The sequence below is a fragment of the Sapajus apella genome, unplaced genomic scaffold (genome assembly GCF_009761245.1).
Source record: "Sapajus apella isolate SASKATOON/1434 unplaced genomic scaffold, GSC_monkey_1.0 scaffold86, whole genome shotgun sequence".
In the NCBI taxonomy this organism is placed as follows: Eukaryota; Metazoa; Chordata; class Mammalia; order Primates; family Cebidae; genus Sapajus; species Sapajus apella.
The window spans coordinates 4,362,766-4,381,220 of record NW_022437026.1 but is presented as its reverse complement, the minus strand read 5'-3'; the positions used below and the strand labels follow the sequence as shown (position 1 = coordinate 4,381,220).

The window sequence follows — 18,455 nt, the reverse complement described above, 5'->3', positions numbered from 1 at the left end:
CTGGCGCCTGCATTCAGTAAACACTTTAGTGCAACAGGTGTGGACCATCAGGAAATGGCCTCTCCCTGGTCCCAGCTGCCGTTTGTCACTTTTAGAGAGGCAATATGATCATTACTGGATCATCATTGCCAGATCATCACCTGGCATTCCTAGTGGGTAGGGGAGCCCTTTCCTGCCCCACTCATGCCTAAGCCATCAGTCAATACATGTGAGGTACACATTGGTTTGGTCTGGGAAGGTGGGAGAGGGGAGCTTACAGGTCATAGGTAGATTCAAAGATTTTCTGATTGGAAATTGATTATTATCTAAAGAACTGGAATCAATAGAAGGGAGTGTGTGGCTTAAGATAAGGAGTTGTGAGAACCAAAGTTCTTTTTTTTTTTTTAAGACAAGGCCATGCTCTGTCACTCAGGCTGGAGTTCAGTGGTGCAATCATGGGTCACTGCAGCCTCAATTTCCCAGGCTTAGGTGATCCTCCCACCTCAGCCTCCTGAGTAGCTGGGACTACAAACGCACACCACCACACCCAACTTATTTTTTGAATTTTTTTGTAGAGACAGGGTTCCACCATGTTGCCCAGGCTGGTCTTGAACTCTTAGGCTCAAGCAATTCACTCACCTTGGCCTCCCAAAGTGCTGGGATTACAGAGGTGAGTCACTGTGCCTGGCTTTTTTTTTTTTTTTCCTGTGATATAGTCTTGCTCTGTCACCCACTCTGGAATGCAGTCATATGCTCTTGGTTCACTGTAACTTCTGCCCCCTGGGCTCAAGCAATCCTCTCACCTCAGCCTCCTGAGTAGCTGGGACCACAGTCACATGCCACAACACCCTGCTAATTTTGGGATATTTTTGGAGAGATGGGGTTTCACCATATTGTTCAGGCTGGCAAGGTTCTTACTGCATCAGAGAGACTAGATGGTGAATGTCTCTTATCAGATCTAAAATGGCACCAAACTTGTAGTTAATTCTCTCGTGGGTCAGAAAAAAACCTGGAAAAAAAAGGGGGGATTCTCTACAGAATGTAGATTTCCTCCACAAGAGACAGCTTTGCAGGGCCATTTTTAAATATGTCAAATAAATTTGTTTTGGGGAAAAATACTATCATTTATTCCGAAGAGGGAGACCTAAGCATCTAAGACCACCTCCCCCTTGACTTCCACACTGCATTTCAGTAGAAGTAAAGGCTGGCAGACCAGGTGCTACCTTAATTGCCCTCCTGTAGATCGCAGGCATGGTGTGGAGGAATCTTTCCAGAAGGTATTGTTTCTGCTTAAACAAGATCAAACCCCCACGCCTATTCCATGGGCCAAGACCCTTTCACATGTAATTTCCAGAGTTGTAAGCCCAAGACCCTTGCACATGTAATTGTTAGAGTTGTCAGGGATTTTCTTTATTAGATGAGCTTGGCTGTCAGGCAGCTATGCCACCTTGCTCCCGGCCCAATAATCACCCCTTCCTTCCCAGTTCGGTGTTGGAGAGGTTTGTTTCTTGTGGCCATTCTGCTTTAATTTCCAGAGCCTGCTATCTGTCATGTGATGGTTTACTGAAGTAAGATTGGAATTTGGAGTCCTACTGCTAGAGAGTCTTTTTGCCAGTCTTAAGATCTCTGTTTAATGTTAATGCTGGTCAGTTGTGCCTGAATTCCAAAGGCAAGAGGGCATGATGAGACTTGTCCTAAAACCTACTCCTATCACCGCCCAAACTAGTTTTTCAGGTTTACTTTGGAAGGCCTTCAGCCAACATGGCAGGGCATTCAGTTAGCTGGGGGGCTTAGAATTTTAGTTTTTGTTTACAGCTAAAATTCCAATAGAAGCCCACTGGCTTAACAGTGGGAGGAACCAGAGAGTGGAGCCCAGAGTAATCAAAGTTATTGAAGAGTGAAGGGTGAGTCCTGGAACGGAGAAAGCCAGAGACGAAAAACCCAGAATTCTGTATATAAACTCTGCTCGAGTCTCTCATTCCTGCTGAACCACACATGAACAGGGAAACCTGCAGGCAGCCTAGCTAAAGATAAAAAAACTGAACTGAGGCCAGGCACGGTGGCTCACGCCTGTAATCCCAGCACTTTGGGAGGCCAAGGCGGGCAGATCGGATCATGAGGTCAAGAAATTGAGACCATTATTGCCAACATGGTGAAACCCCGTCTCTACTAAAAATACAAAAATTAGCTGGGCGTGGTGGCACTCGCCTGTAGTCCCAACTACTTGGGAGGTTGAGGCAGGAGAATCACTTAAACTCAGGAGGCAGAGGTTGCAGTGAGCTGAGATCGTGCCACTGCACTCCAGACAGTGAGCTCTACCTCAAAAAAAAAACAAAAAACTGAACTGACACCCAAGCTCCCGCCCACTACAGGTAAAACCAAGTTTCCAATTTGAGTTTAACGAAGTGAATTGCCTGCTAACAGAAAAAGATTAGCCTGTTTCTGAGGAATTAAATAGAATCTAGAGCTTCCTCGACATAACCTTCAAATACTCAGGATATGATCCAAAATTACTAAGCATACAAAAAAAAAAAACAGGAAAACATGACCTATTCTCAAGGGAAAAGCAAACAACAGAGGGCAATCTCAAGGTAACTTGGATACTGGAATTATCAGACAAGGATTTTAAGGCAACTACTATCATTATGCTGAAGAATATAAAGAAAAACACACATGTAATGAATGAGCAGATAGGAAGCCACAGCCAAAAAATAGAAAATATTAAAAAGAACCAAATGGAAATTTTAGAACAAAAATATATAAAATAAAAAAGTCACTGGCTGTGTTCAGTGCAGTGCACCTGTATCCCAGCTACTCAGGAAGCTAAGGTGGGAGGATGACATGAGCCTTTGAGTTTGGGACCTGGGCAACATAGCAAGACCCTATCCCAAAACATCAACAAAAAATTAACTGAATGTGCATAATGACCATTACACCATCTCAGTGGAAAGAACAAATGAACATGAAGAGAGATCAATGGAAGTCATCCAATCCGAAAAAGAGTGATACGAAAGATTGGAAAGAAAAAGAGATAGCAGAGCCTCAGAGACCTGTGGAACAATATCAAAATGTCTAATATATGCATAATTGGAATTTCAGAAGGAGAAGAAAAAAGAAATAAGACAGAAAAAATATATACTTAGAAGCTTTTGGAGAGGTCCACAGATGGGTCCATAGAATTCACAGTGTGAGGGTAGGGATTTGGCTAAGGCAGAAAATATGACAGCACTTGTATCACAACAGGAGGTGTAACTGCTCAACAGGTTCCTTTTGCCCACTGCCCAGATAGAGCCAATTTATCAAGGCAGGGGAATTGCAATAGAGAAAGAATTTAATTCATGCAGAGCTGTCTTGACAGGAGACCAGAGATGAAAACATAAGGAGTCAAAGCTTTTCTCTTGTGCTGAGTTGGTTTCTTGAGGGGAGAAGTAGGGACTCACCTGGTTGGCAAGTCCAGGTGGAGCCATTGATTATCAAAAATGCAAAAACCAGGAAAGACATCTCAAGAGGCCAATCAGATTCTACAATAGTGATGTTATTTACAGGATTAATTGGGGAAATTGCACATCTTGTGACCTCTGTAATAACAACTTGCAATTGTTTCACTATGCATACCCCTTAGTAGAATTCAGATCCTTCTCAACCTCCTAATGCAATGGCCTTTCATTAGTGTTACAAGGGCAGTTTAGTTTTAGAGCTGTTACCATTTAAACTATGAACTAAAGTTCTCACAAAGTTAACTTGGCCCATGCCCAGGAATGAGCAAAGACAGCCAGCCTGTGAGACCAGTAGCAAGATGGAGTCAGCCATGTCAGATTTCTCTCCTGTCATAATATGGCAAAGGCTAGTTCAGAGGGAAAAGAAGTTGGGATGAGAGCAAATACAGGTGTGTTTATAGGTTCTAGATGGGAATTTTCATTTGATGGCTTCTATTTCCCTGTAAAAGAGAAAGAAAAAGGAAGAGATAAAGCCAGGCACATTGGCTCACACCTATAATCCCAGCACTTTGGGAGGCTAAAGAGGGGGGACTGCTTGAGCCCAGGAGTTTGAGACCAGCCTGAGCAATATAGTAAGATCTTGTCTCCACAAAAAAATTTTAAATTTGCTGAGCATGGTGGTGCATGCCTGGTGCATGCGTGGTGCATGGAGGTGACCCCAGCTATCTGGGAAGCCAAAATGTAAAGAACACTTGAGTCTGGGAGGCAGAGGTTGCAGTGAGCCAAGATCACACCACTGCACTCCAGCCTGGGCCGCAGAGGAAGACCTTGTCTCAAAGAAAAAAAAGAAAGAAACAAGCTCACCTGCAAGTGGAGGTATGAAGGGCCAGGGGTTTGAGGAGATCGACAGGGGTTTGAAATAATCACTGTGGGAGAGCAAGTTAATCAGACACTTATCAGGGTTTCCCAGGTGTAGTGAGTGCCCCTCTGGACATAGTAATCGTGAATATATGTAGAACTGATATGCAGCCAGGCGCGGTGGCTCACGCCTGTAATCCCAGCACTTTGGGAGGCCGAGGCGGGTGGATCATGAGGTCAAGAGATCAAGACCATCCTGGTCAACATGGTGAAACCCCGTCTCTACTAAAACTACAAAAAATTAGCTGGGCATGGTGGCACGTGCCTGTAATCCCAGCTACTCAGGAGGCTGAGGCAGGAGAATTGCCTGAACCCAGGAGGCGGAGGTTACGGTGAGCCGAGATCGCGCCATTGCACTGCAGTCTGGGTAACAAGAGCGAAACTCCATCTCAAAAAAAAAAAAAAAAAAAAAAACTGATATGCAGTATTGTGTGACTTTCCCAGAGGCTGCCTGACAGCAGGCACAGTAATAGAGAGTTGAGGCCATACACAGTGGAGATTTTGCCACACAGGATAAGAAAATGACAAAGGATCAAGATTAGGGCTTAACCAAGATTGTTAAAGACGTGGACTCTAAGCATGATAAGGGAGGAGGGAGGGGAGGGAGAAAGCTGATGGTGTGGGGAAAAATAGAGACAGCCACAGATCGGAGGTGCTGATGACGGGGAACAGTTGCAGTGGGGGTAGCCGCACAGGCCAGCCAGGGGGAGAGGAGCAGCTGTCAGAGAAAGGGAGAGCGAATAATCAGTGATTCGAAAGTCTCAACTTCCAATAGTGCCAACGCCCAAACTGTGACTGTGGAAGTGGGTGGCTTAGCGGTAGTAGACACAGTCTTTAGGGAGGAGGAAGTCAAGAAACTGAGAGTCCAGTTGGACTGTTGACAATTTCATCCAAACCAGGGCTGAATTGACCTAAGATGAGAGCAGCATACAGGTGAGGAGGAGAAGGTGAGACTGATGCAGAGATCTTAGAAGGAGGGACCTGGAGGTCGGTCGATAACAGAGGCTTTCAGGAGGGGAAGAGAGTGGCATAGCTATATGGCTGAGACTCAGAAAAAGCCTAAGGGAAATGGAAAGCAAGGAAGCCAATGACCTTATTGCCCAGCTTTTAAGCTGTGGCATGGAGAAAATGATAGCCACCACTGTAGGAAGGCTACGGAAGACGCAGTGTGTGCTGGGGTAAGATTATACTTATCTATGGCTGCAGAACAATTTACTACAGATTCCGAGGCTTACAACAACACACACTTAGTATCTCACAGGGCCTGTGAGTCAGTCTCAGCGTGGCTTAGCTGGGCTGTCTGCTCAGGATCACAGGAGGCTGTAATCAGGGTGGTGGCCACATTGCCATCTGGAAGCGCCACTGGAGGAATCTGCTTTTAGCTCACTCAGGGTGCAGCAGAATTTGCTTCCTGATTCTTCGCTGGCCGTCTGCTGGAAGCTACTCTCAGTTCTTAGCCACATTGTGGGCTTTTCCAACATGCTGCTCTTTTCATCAAGTCAGCAAAAAGTCTCCAGGGCAAGCCTGTTAACAAGACAGTCTCATATAGCATCGCTCCATCACAGTGTGACACCCAACCCTGCTGCATATTCTGCTCATTAGAAGCAAGTGACAGATGCACATGTACTCAAGGAGAGGGCATTACATAGAGGTGTGAGCACCCGGGGCCAGAGATCATAGTGGCCTCTTAGGGTGTGTCCTCTTCAGAAGGGGAGAGGATATAGGACGTTTGCTGGTTATGCAAGGGCAGCATGGTGGAGGAGGCGGGACATGGGGAAGGAGGGAGCTGGGTCAGGACAAGAAATGCTGAGCACTTGAGGATGAGGGTATGCCAGAGGTTGGGCTGGGTGACAAAGAGAGGGGCTTGGACTTTGGGGACAAGCTGATGGAGGTAGAGTCCTCTGCTTTTCTCCATTGTATGCACTGTGAAAAAGAAATCTGCTTATTTATAAAAACACATGTGTTAAAAAGGTTAACTTTGTTAGATGCATGTTAATTATATTTCCTCCAGAAGCTCTTTGAAGAGCAGGTGACTGAGGAGAATCCACAGAGACTGTCTGAGAGGAGCCCTGAATATAACAGGAAGAAACAATGAGAAAATGATATCCCCGATCCCCAGTCTGCAGAGAAGAGTCAGAAGCCAGCGATTGCTCTGGGAGAGTGGGGAGCCCATGCACATGCTTTGAAATTGGAATCAAAGCCGCGTGAATTCAATAGAGTTGGGTGAAATGAAATTGTGTGACTGTCAATAAAACGACCAGAGGGTGAGGGTTGATAAGACACACAAGGAGTATAAAGTGAAGATGGCACATTTGAAGCCCCGGCCAGGGTGTCTGGGATCTAAGTAGATGTACATCCATTTATGACATAAGAAAGTTCCTTAATGTTTTAATTGGAATACATATATGAGGGGAAGGAGGTAGAAAAATATATATGTTTATAATATAAACATATTGTATTATGTGTGTATAAAGTTTTTGTAATAAAAGAATAATACGCTGGAAGTTTAAAGGGGGAGAAAAAAAGAAAACCTTTTATAACAGGATGTATTTTTTTAAAGGACTTAGTGGAGTTGAAATTGAATTGGACACATCAGCTCTAACTCATTTCACAGGTCCCACTGTAGTGCACTAGAAACAGAGACGCCTGCCTTCAGTTCTCATGTGAACAATGTGATTCGCATCATGAGTGCCCAGACATAACATTCACCTAATAACATTCACCACTCAGAGAAACAGGGCTCCTCCGAGAAGAGCTGATTCCATACCTTGGTGCAAGAAAAATCACAGTCAGCCTAAGTAGACTTTGCTAGAAGTGTGTAAGTTAAAAGACAAAAATGTTTGAGGTAGTGTTAAAAGGAAAAAAGATGCAGCATAAGAAGTCAAAGCTGGCCAGACACGGCGGCTCACACCTGTGATCCCCACACTTTGGGAGGCTGGGGCAGGAGAATCACTGGAGGCCAGGAATTCAAGACCAGGCTGGGCAACATAATGAGATCCCATATCTACAAAAAATGAAAAAATTGGCCGGGCGCGGTGGCTCACGCCTGTAATCCTAGCACTTTGGGAGGCCGAGGTGGGTGGATCACCTGAGGTCAGGAGTTCAAGACCAGCCTGGCCATCATGGTGAAACCCAATCTTTGAAAAAAAAAAAAATGAAAAAATTAGCCGGCTGGGGTGGTGCATACCTGTAGTCCCAGCTACTCGGGACGCCAAAGTAGGAGGATCCCTTGAGCTCAGATGTTCAAGTCTGCACTGACACTGTCTCTAAAAATAAAAATAAAAAGGCAACACTGTGATCATCTGATTATTAAAAAAAACAAAAAAAAAAACGTAGTGAAAAACCCGAGTCCATAATGGTATTGAATACGGGTTATACTAAAAGAAGTATATGTGAGTTCCTGAAAATGTCCAGCTTCTTTTTGTTTTTTGCCAGAGCCAATTGTTCCGAAGTGTCCACTTTTCAATGTGCATACCATAGCCAAGTTCTGATTAATAATTAAGCTATGAATTTCTTGTTCTTACATATTTATATTAGGAAATGAGGTTTTGTTTGTTTGTTTGTTTTGTTTTTTTTCTTTTTCCTGAGCTAGCTGAGATTTTATTTTGGACCAAAAAAAAAAAAAAGCCAATTGAATTGTTTTGCAGCTGGAGGCATGGGCAAGGAGAGTCCCCAGGCAGTAAACTCCCTGCGGGTGGGCTGAGCGTCGGATGGGTCTCCCATTCCCTGTGCTCCCCTGTACAGCAACCTCCCTCCCGGGCTCTGGGGCAGCCTCAGGAGGGGCAGGCTGGGAGGGGCTGTTGCAGCTGTTCACTTGGGCAGGACGTCAGAGGACTCAGACACCAGCCTCCCATCGCGGGTCTCAATCTTCTTCACAACCACGGCCTTGGTGGAGCTGGTGCAGCTGAAGGTGGAGCCCTCGCCAGAGCCAAAGCTGGAGCCCAGGCCGTAGCTGAGGCCGGGGCTTGTGAGGCCCCCATAGGCAGAGCTCAGACCACCTGCATAGCCGCTGGTGGTCTTCGTGTGGATACTCATGTTCTGCATCCCAGACTCCAGCCGGCTCTCCTCGCCCTCCAGTAGCTTGCGGCAGGTGGCGATTTCGATGTCCAGGGCCAGTTTGACGTTCATCAGCTCCTGGTGGTCATGCAGCTGCCGTGCCATGTCCTGCTTGGCCTTCTGCAGGGCTTCCTCCAGCTGCTGCTGCTTGGCACGAGCATCCTTGAGTGCCTGCTCCCCGCGATGCTCAGCATCTATAATGGCGGCCTCCAGGGAAGCCCTCTGGCCTTTGAGGCCCTCCATCTCGGCCTGGAGCCGGCTGATGTTCGGGTTCATCTCAGAGATCTCAGTCTTCGTAGCCGCAGGTCATCCCCGTGCTTCCCAGCCAGCTTCTGCAGCTCCTCATACTTGATCTAGTATACGCTCTCCGCCTCAGCCTGGCTGTGGTTGGCGATCTCCTCCTACTGCGCCTTGACCTCAGCGATGATGCTGTCCATGTCCAGGGAGCGGCTGTTGTCCATGGACAGCACCACAGAGGTGTTGGAGATCTGGGACTGCAGCTCCCGGATCTCCTCTTCATACAGCTGCCTGAGGAAGTTGATCTCATCGGTCAGTCCTTCCAGGCGAGACTCCAGCTCTACCTTGTTCATGTAAGCTTCATCCTCATCCTTCTTGATGAGGACAAATTCATTCTCCATCTCTGTACGCTTATTGATCTCTTCCTCATACTTGTTCTGGAAGTCCTCCACCAGCCCCTTCATGTTGCCAAGCTCCGCCTCCAGCTTCAGCTTCTCCTGGCCCAGAGTCTCCAGCTGCCGCCTCAGGTTGTTGATGTAGCTCTCAAACATGTTGTCCATGTTGCTCCAAGCCGTTTTCTGCTGCTGCAGGAGGCTCCACTTGGTCTCCAGCATCTTGTTCTGCTGCTCCAGGAACCACACCTTGTCGATGAAGGAAGCAAACTTGTTGTTGAGGGTCTTGATCTGCTCCTTCTCCTGGGTACGCACAGCCTGGATGTTGGGGTCCATGTCCAGCTTAATGGGGTTCAGCAGGCTCTGGTTGATGGTGACGGCGGTGATGCCTCCCGGGCCTATGCCGCTGGCCCCCGCATAGCCAGCACCCAGGCCACCGCAGAAGCCAGTGCTGCTCACTCGGGAGAAGCTCGAGGAGCTGGAGCGGGCACTGGGCCCACTCGTGAAGTAGCAGCTGCTGAAGGCCGCAGGGCCAGTGGTGGACACCCTGTAGGACTTCTGGGTCACCCTGATGGACATGGTGGAGGCAGAAGTGGAAGCAGGCGGGCTGAACCAGGGAAAGATTCCAGAAGGAGCAGAGAAGCTGCTGCTTGGACCAGGAAATGAGTTTTTTTGTTTTTGTTTTTGTTTTGAGAGAGTCTCACTCTGTCACCAGGCACCAGGCTGGAGTACAGTGGCGCGATCTCGGCTCACTGCAACCTCCGCCTCCCAGGTTCAAGCAATGCCCCTGCCTCAGCCTCCCAAGTAGCTGGGAGTACAGGCACACCCACCACCATGCCCAAGCTAATTTTTTTTTTTTTTTAGTAGAGACGGAGTTTCACCATGTTGGCCAGGATGGTCTCAATCTCTTGACCTCATGATCCACCTACCTCGGCCTCCCAAACTGCTGGGATTACAGGCGTGAGCCACCGCACCTGGCAGGAAATGAGATTTAAAGGACACCGAGGGATGAAAGATGCACTGAGTTATTTTAAAACAAGAAATAGGCCAGGTGTGGTGGCTCACGCCTGGAATCCAAGCACTTTGGAGGCCAAGGCGGGAGGATCACCTGAGGTCAGGTGTTCAAGACCAGCCTGACCAACATGGTGAAACCCTGTCTATAAACACACACACACACACACACACCCCCCCACACACACACACACACAAGAAATAAGGGAGAAAAACAGTGAGAGTTCTATGAATCTTGTTAGTGCAGCAGGCAAAATTTGACCAAAGGAAGCTACCCACACTGGTAATTGCCAGCCTGGAAGAAACGAGGGTAGGAGGCACATCCAAATCCCACGCCTAGACCCAGTGTCCAGGCTCCAAGCAACTCTCTGTACGGGAACATTGTGGCAGCTGCAAACCCGTAGCTCACACCCTAATCTGTAACTGTATCTCAGGCCTAAATCTTCAACTGAGTCATTTCAGCCCAACTGTGAGGCTAATTCTGCTTTCTTTCTTTGGATGGAGGCTTAAAAATAAAGAAGATGCCAGACATGGTGGCTCACGCCTGTAATCCAAGCACTTTGGAGGCCAAGGCAGGCAGATCACCTGAGGTCGGGAGTTCAAGACCAGCCTGACCAACATGGAGAAACCCCGTCTTTAAAAAAATAATAATAAATAAATAAAGAAGATGATGGACACAAATGTAGATTAATACTCTTGTGATAGCTTTAGGGAGAGTATGGTAGGAACTACTGCAAACATTGGGATGATTCGGGTTTTATCTGATTTTTAGTTGAGGTAAAATTCGATAACATAAAATTAACCACTAACAACTTTAACATATGGAATTTTTAAATTGTTGCTTTTAAAAGTATTGGAAAAGTGTAAAAGCAGGTGACATTAAACTTGTGATATTAGTTTAGTATTTAGGTAGATTAAGTTTGGTGGTTAAATGCGTCAGTAAATCTAATCGGGTCTACAAATTGAGGCTATGTTTTGTGAATAATGTTTAAATTCTTAGTGTTAAATGCTTAGTGTCTAAGATTTTGTTCAATTTGCAAATCTACCTTGTTAGATGTTTGAAGTGCTTAATTTAGTTTAAATAGTCTAATTTAATTAACCAAGCTGGTAAGTAACATTTAATGTTTAGAGAATTTATAAGATAACTAGGCATTAACCAAAGAGCAAATGTTAGAAATACTAGATTTATGAGCAAAGTAACAAAAATACTAGATTTATGAGCAAAGTGATGAATTATATGGGTTGAACTTTAATAAACCTAGTCTTGAAAATTTACAACTTTGGGTGCAGTGGCTCACGCCTGTGGTCCCAGCATTTTGGGAGGCTGAGGCAGGAGGATCTCGTGGGACCAGCAGATGAAAGCTGCAGTGAGCCATGGTTATACCACTGTGCTCCAGCCTGGGTGACAGAGAGAGACTCTGTGTCCCCAAAATAAAGTAAAACAAATAAAAATGAAAATAACAATAAAATGTACACCTTCAATAAACTGGAAACATAAGTAAAATACACAAATAACTTTGTTCCTCTCCATGCATAAAAGCTTCCCTCAGGCATTAAAAATGCAACTGACAGTGACTTAGTAGTTTATAAACTAATACAAAAGTATAGAATGATATTTATTTGTTGAATTGTTGACAGTTAAAAATATTACAAGTCAAATTAAAAGGAAGCACCTCTTTCAAATTTAATTTTCTTTCATTCTATTTTACTGGTGTTTTGTTTATAAAGAGAAAAGTCACTACTTTTTTTCCTGAGATTTCAATATTTTATTCAAGTTTCTTTTACAGCATTTGAAGGGGAGGATGTGAATTACAGCATTTGAAGGGGAGGATCTAATTCCACACAAAATGGAAGACTCTAAAATGTACCCATTAAACTGCTAAAAAAACAAATTGGGTGGTGAGAATACAACAGAAGTCCAATTTAGATTCTGAGTGTTGTCACCATGTAATTACAATCACACAGACTTTTCCAAGCTTATAGCTGGAGATGTTGGAAGCTATTTCATGCTCTGGTGCAAGGGCAAAAAAAACACAACACAAGAAGGAATAAGTCCTGAATTATTGGCTTCATCACATCCACCCTCTCCACTCCAAAATGGCACGAAAGAAACAGTGACCACACCCTGCAGACCTTTTGGTGCAAAAGAGGTGAACTGGGGTGGGAACAGGTCATGAAGATCTGTCTTAAAAAGTCCCATTCAGGTGAGTTTGTATACACTGTCAAGCAGCGAGCCTCTCATCAAGTGGGGTTGGGAAACCAAGGTCCGATTCTCAGGAAATCACAATTTCATTCATTTACTCAATATGAATTTACCAAGTGCCTACATATTATCAGCTTCCACTTGCAGCCACTACTAGATAAAAAAGAAACCTGGCATCTCAAAGGGGTCCCCAAGATCCCCCCAAGTCTACCGCTGAAAGGACCTTTTTTGGAGATGGGTTTCTTCTGTACCTCTGAGAGGGTAACATCCTAAAGCTGAATCATCTTTATCCTGGAGGTCTAACATATTTAGCAATACTTGCACCCCAGACATACAACCTTAAAAGATGCACTAAATTCTGAACTAGCTATACTGCAAAATCGTTTAAAAGTAAACAAAAGTACAGTATTCATTTATGCTTGAAATTCCAGTCCTAGACCAAGCTTGTGGCCACCAGCATTGACGTTCTTGCCATCCAGAAGAGCTGACAGTGTCAGTGTGATACCTGGCTTTAGAGTCTGAGCGTATCCTAAACCTATCAGGCTGGAGTTGTTCACTTCAGCCGAGAAGCAGGCATCAGGGTCCATCTGATACTTGGCTGCTATTCCAAACCGTGTATTACTGTTTCCCGCTGTCCAGGCGAGATTGACAGCAGTCTCCACCTTCTTGTTCACCTTCTGGTAAATGGAGCCTCCAAACTCTGTCCCGTCATTCACATTAGCATGAAGCTGGAATTCTTCAGTCTTGTAGCCAACTGCAAAGTTGCTCTGGATCACTTGGGACTTCGCAGTCTCAAAATTCAGCTGGTAGCCGGCCAGCCAGCCCTCAAAACCCAGCACCAGAGCACCCCGGATGGAAGGCCCAGCAATGTCGAAATCCATGTTGCAGCCCAGGTAAATGTGCTCCCGCTTGTACACTGTCTTGATTTTAGCATTTTTTTTCCCCAGTGTTAGGTGAGAAGGATGAATCGAAAGTCAGCTTCAGTCCACATGCCAGCTGATCTTCCACAGTAATCTCAGTGCCTGGCGTACTGTCGGTGTCCCTTTCTTCGCAAACGTCAGGCCATCCTCCGTCCATCTGTACTTGCTTTCCAGATTCCCCGTCACTTTGGTGGCCTCAGTGTTGGCTGAGCCTGAGCTTGTAAATTCCAATCCATTCTCAGATTTTGTTTTCAAATCAAGCTTTATTAAGCCAAATCCATAGCCCTTGGTGAAGACATCCCTGGCAGATTTGCCAAGATTGGCATACGTGGGTGGCACAGCCATCTTCTGCTCCGAGGCGGTGGCGGCGGGCTCGGCGGCAGCTACGAGGGGGGCTGCGGCGCAGAGCAAAAGTCACTACTTTTTATAAACAGTGATGAATATGCTGCCCAAATACATACCTTTCCAGGGAAGGAAGTCTCTGTATCCCATTCATATCCCTACTCCATCTCCATGGGGGAGGAATTCTTATGGATTGACCACGGCCTTGGAGTGGTCAATCGGCACCTGGCCTAGCTGTTGCTTCTCAAACTTCAGGAACCCCCTGCAGATTTTGGTTCGGAAGGACTGGGGTGGGTGGGTCGAGGTTTGCATGTGCAGCGAGCTCCCAGATGATGTGCTGCCGCTGCTCCGGGGACCTCGCTCTGAAGCCCAGAAAGCGGGTGCTGTTCACAAGTGAGCACCTGTGCTCATGGCTCTTTCTGCGGTCCCAGTGAACACAGGCTGGGGCTGCTCCCTCAGCCAGGTCAGTCCCCTCTCTCTGTAGTGTTGTTTTGTTATAGAGATGAAGTGTTGTTATGTTTCCCAGGCTAGTCTCAAACCCCTGGACTCAAGCGATCCTCCTGCCTCAGCCTCCCAAAGTGCTGGGATTAAAGATGTCAGCCACTGCCCCCTCTCACTTCTGCATCTCACACTCCTTCTGTTGATCTAATGTGTGTGTGTGGCCTTGCCTCTATCACAGAAATCAGATCCCAGACCAGTTTGGGTATGGCTGGGGGGGAGAAACAGAATGGGAGGCCTGACACAGCTCTTAATTTGTTGTGTGGCTGTCCCCACTAGAATGCACACTCCTTAACGGCAGGGATTTGATTTTATTCACTGCTGCTGTATCCCCGGCAGATAGAACAGTGCCCAACACACCCTAGGTGCTTAGTACGTGTTTATGGGATGAATGAGGCCTGTTTGGACTCTAGGCGTTCCTAGAATTCCTACTGGAATTCCACAGTGGGGTCCAAGTCTTAGCTGATAAAGATCGTGAGAAGCATCTTGCTCACCCTCTTGTGTGCAGGTATCGCCCTTGTAGGAGGCCATACGTTTGTCTGAACATCTGATTGCTGTGGCCAAGGGCAGGATTGGGGTCATCCTGTGCCTGTTGCCATAAATGCCACCTCAGTGGCGCTGTATCTCTGGCCCAGCCACAGGATTCTGTAGAGCCAGGACCAGAGAGTGCTCCCAAGGCCCTGGGAGGACAGAAACCCAGAGGAGGGAGCAGAGCAGAGGGCTAACGAAAAACAGAGGCCACAAGGGGAATGCGATGAGTTGCCAAACCAGGGAGAGCAAAAGCAAATATCAAAGCCAGGGACTCCAGCCAGGAATCCAAGACCCAGCGAGATGAAGAGAAAGAGCAAGTGGGCCGATTATAAGCCGGGAGGGGCTCGAGGCCTCCCCAGAGCAGGCATCCAAGGCGCGCTTTAATGTGCCTCCAGGGGCAGTGCCAGGGTGGGTCAGGCAAGATGAAAGGGGCACAGGGATGTGATGGACTGAATGGTCTTTCTTCGTTTTCCAGAACTGATGCTGGGAGACAGCATGTGGTCTCGGAAGGCACAAGCCTGGCTTTCAGTCCCCGCTTCCACTCTGACTGTGTAACCTTGAGCAAAGTACGCAAAAGTCATCTCACCTTTGTTTGCTGTTAAGACGGTGCAAACCCTTAAGCAGCTTAAACTCAGAAATCTGCCTGTCCCCGGCAACTTCAACATAATATTGGCATACACCAGCTACAAAGTGTCTGTACAGGACTGGTGGGGATTAGAGAAAGAAATTGGAAAGAAGTCAGCAAAGCAGTTATTGACAAGGAGAAGCAGAATAAGAGAATCATGATAAACTTCAAAACTTCTCAGCTTGGCCTCTGAGAGAGGAAGGCTGCAAAGAGAAGGAAATCTCTTTGATTCTGAGAAAACATTTATATAGTCACAAGACGCTCAGCAGACTCCTGGTCTGAACACCTGATTACTCCCCGATTGCTTCTAAGATGGGATTGCTAGCATGTCAGCTGGCAAGTACACTTTCCCTCTAGTGGTGGTTGTCTCATTTTTACTTCCCTTTATTCGCCACAAGCTCCTGCACCCCACATCATCCCTATAGAAATATAAGTATTTTACTAGCCTGGACAACAGGGTCTCTAAAAAAAAAATACCAAAAAATTAGCTGGCCGTGGTGGCACATGCCTGTGGTCCCAGCTACTCTGGACGTTGAGGTGGGAGGATTGCTTGAGCCTGGGAGGCAGAGGCTGCAGTGAGCCAAGATCAGGCCACTTCACTCCGGTTTGGGTGACAGAGTGAGATCCTGTCTCAAAAAAAAGAAAGAAACAGGGAAGGAAGGAAGAAAGGAAGGAAGGAAGGAATTTTACCTAAAAGGTGACGTGAGAGATGGGAAAGTTCTTCTTCAAAGTTTGTATCTTAGACTATATTAAAAGGGGTTACGATATCTTGCTCTATGGCCATTACCCACTATTAGCATAAACACATACCCATGTGTATATATTCTCTAAATCAGCCACGTCTTAAATCAGCTACCTGGACTCGCCCCGGCATGTCTGAACAGGACAGGGCAAGCTCCAAACCCTAGCGTGTGCCTTTCACTATTTGGAAACCCTCCTGACCTTCCCCTCACTAGCTTCCTCGTTTTCCTTGTCTTCTTTCTTGTCTTCTTTCCCCCTTATCTATACAGGAAATTTCCAAGTTTTTAGCCATTTGGGTCACGCATAGCATGTGAGGTCTTATTCTGGCCAATGGAAACTGAACACAGCAGTAGGGTGATTGCATCGAGTTATGAACGTGATTAATGTCCCTGTCTCCCTTGTTCAGGTGTGCTGTCATGGGAAGACTGCCGGCGAGACTGCACCTTTCTGCAGGAAGCAAACCAGCCTTGCTGAGTGATCCACTGTCTCGGTGTGGATGGTTCCCAGTGAGAAGGCTGTGATCGCTGCATCAAAAAGGGATTGTTTTCTTTCTTAATGCTGGGGCTCTCTGGGGCCTTCGGGGACAGCTTCCAACTCTCCTACTCAGCCGTAGGCAAACCCTGCACATTCATCACCTGCTGTCCACCTCTTTTCATGAGCACTGCGGAGGAGCCAGGACTTCCAAGTTGAAGTACAGCACAAGATCTGTGACTTGGTAACCAAGTGACGTGAGTTAGTGATTTCTCTGAGCTTCCATTTTTTCATGTGTTAAGACGATGTCTATGGTATCACGGTGTAGCTGTAAACAGCAAGGAAGACAGTGCTTTGTAAAACTGAAACTTCGAGAGTGCTTTGTAAACTGAAACGTGCTGTAGTCAGGGTGGGTGGACACCGTGGTTCATGCCTGTATCCCAGCACTTTGGGAAAACAAGGCAGGAGGATCACTTAAGTACAGGAGTTCAAGACCAGCCTGGGCAACATATTGAAACCTCCATCTCTAAAAAATAAATTAGCTGGGTGTGATTGCATGCACCTGTAGTCCTAGCTACTCAGGAGGTGGAGGTAGTAGGAGTGTTTGAGGCCAGGAATTCTAGGCTGCAGTGAGCTATGATCACACCACTGCACTCCAGCTCCGGGAATCAAGCAAGATATTGTCTCGAAAAAAAAAAAGAAAAAAAAGAAAGAAAAAGAAGCTGAGCACAGTGGCTCATACCTGTAATTCCAGCAATTTTGGAGGCCAAGGCAGGAGGATTGCTTGAGCCCAGGAGTTTGAGACTAGCCTGGGCAATATAATTAGATCCCTGACTCCATAAAAAATTATTTAAAAATTAGTCAGGCATGGTGGCACAATGCCTGTGTCCCCAACTATTCAGAAGGATGAGATGAGAAGATCACTTGAGCCCAGGAGTTCAAGGCTGCAGTGAGCCATGATCACATCGCCACACTCCAGTCTGGGCGACAGAGTGAAACCGTCATTAAAAAAGAAAAAAAAGTGTCCAGGGGTAGTGGTCAAATGCTACTGACAGAGAGTTAAGATGCGGGCAGAGAAATGACCAACTATCCTAGAGACCTCTGGTTTCCTCTTCTTCCCGAGTGATAGGACTCTTCTATTTGGCATATGGTCACTCAGAATAAAAACTGCGTTTTCTAGGGGCTCCTGCAGCGAAATGTGGCCAATGGAGGTAAGCAGAAATGCAACTTCCAGAAATGTCCCAAAAGGGAGGGGGCATGCTCTTCCTCACCTCTTTTTCTTTTCAGTTGAATGGAATGCTACATGAATGGCTGGATTTCCTGAACCTCTTCTGAACCATGGTATAACCTTAGGAATAGAAACTACCCGTGGTAAAGCAACAAGGTAAAATGATCTTGTCGGGGGCACGGTGGCTCACACCTGTAATCGTAGCACTTTGCTTGAGTCCACGAGTGTGAGACCAGCCTTCGCTGGTCAAAAAATACCTCAACATGGTGAATCCCTGTCTTTAAAGAAAATACAAAAACTTAGCTAGGCATGGTGGCACACACCCAGAGTTCCAGCTACTCAGGAAGCTGAGGCGGAAGAATCCTTTGAGCTCAAGAGGCACAGGTTGCAGTGAGCTGAGATCGTGCTACTGCACTCCAGCCTGGGTAATGCACTGAGACTCCATCTGAAAAAAAAAGAAAAAAGAAAAAAAAGATCTTGGGTCCTTGATACCATGGAGTACCATAACAATTATGGACGGATTTCATGAGAGAGAAATAAGTTTCTGTCTTAAATCATTTATATTCTGTGTTTTTTGTAATTATCAGCCAAGCAATTCTAAAGGATACATCACTGAGACTGGCAACAAATATGGAGGCCTAATGATTAAAACATAAACAGCTGTAATAATAACAATAATACCATCCCTGACGCTTTTTTTTTTTTAAGACTGATTTTCACTCTTGTGGCCCAAGTTGGAGTGCAATGGTGTGATCTTGGCTCACTGCAACCTCCACTTCCTGGGTTCAAGTGATTCTCCTGCCTCAGCCTCCCAAGTAGCTGGGATTACAGGCGCACAACACCACACCTGGCTAATTTTTGTATTT

General features: G+C 46.3%; 2 pseudogenes; both read right to left on the bottom strand.

The window, feature by feature from the left end:
- Positions 1–8,083: 8,083 nt before the first annotated feature.
- On the bottom strand, positions 8,084–9,626 carry LOC116534222 (annotated as a pseudogene).
- Positions 9,627–12,607: 2,981 nt separating this feature from the next.
- LOC116534223 lies at positions 12,608–13,583 on the bottom strand (annotated as a pseudogene).
- Between the last annotated feature and the right edge of the window lie 4,872 nt (positions 13,584–18,455).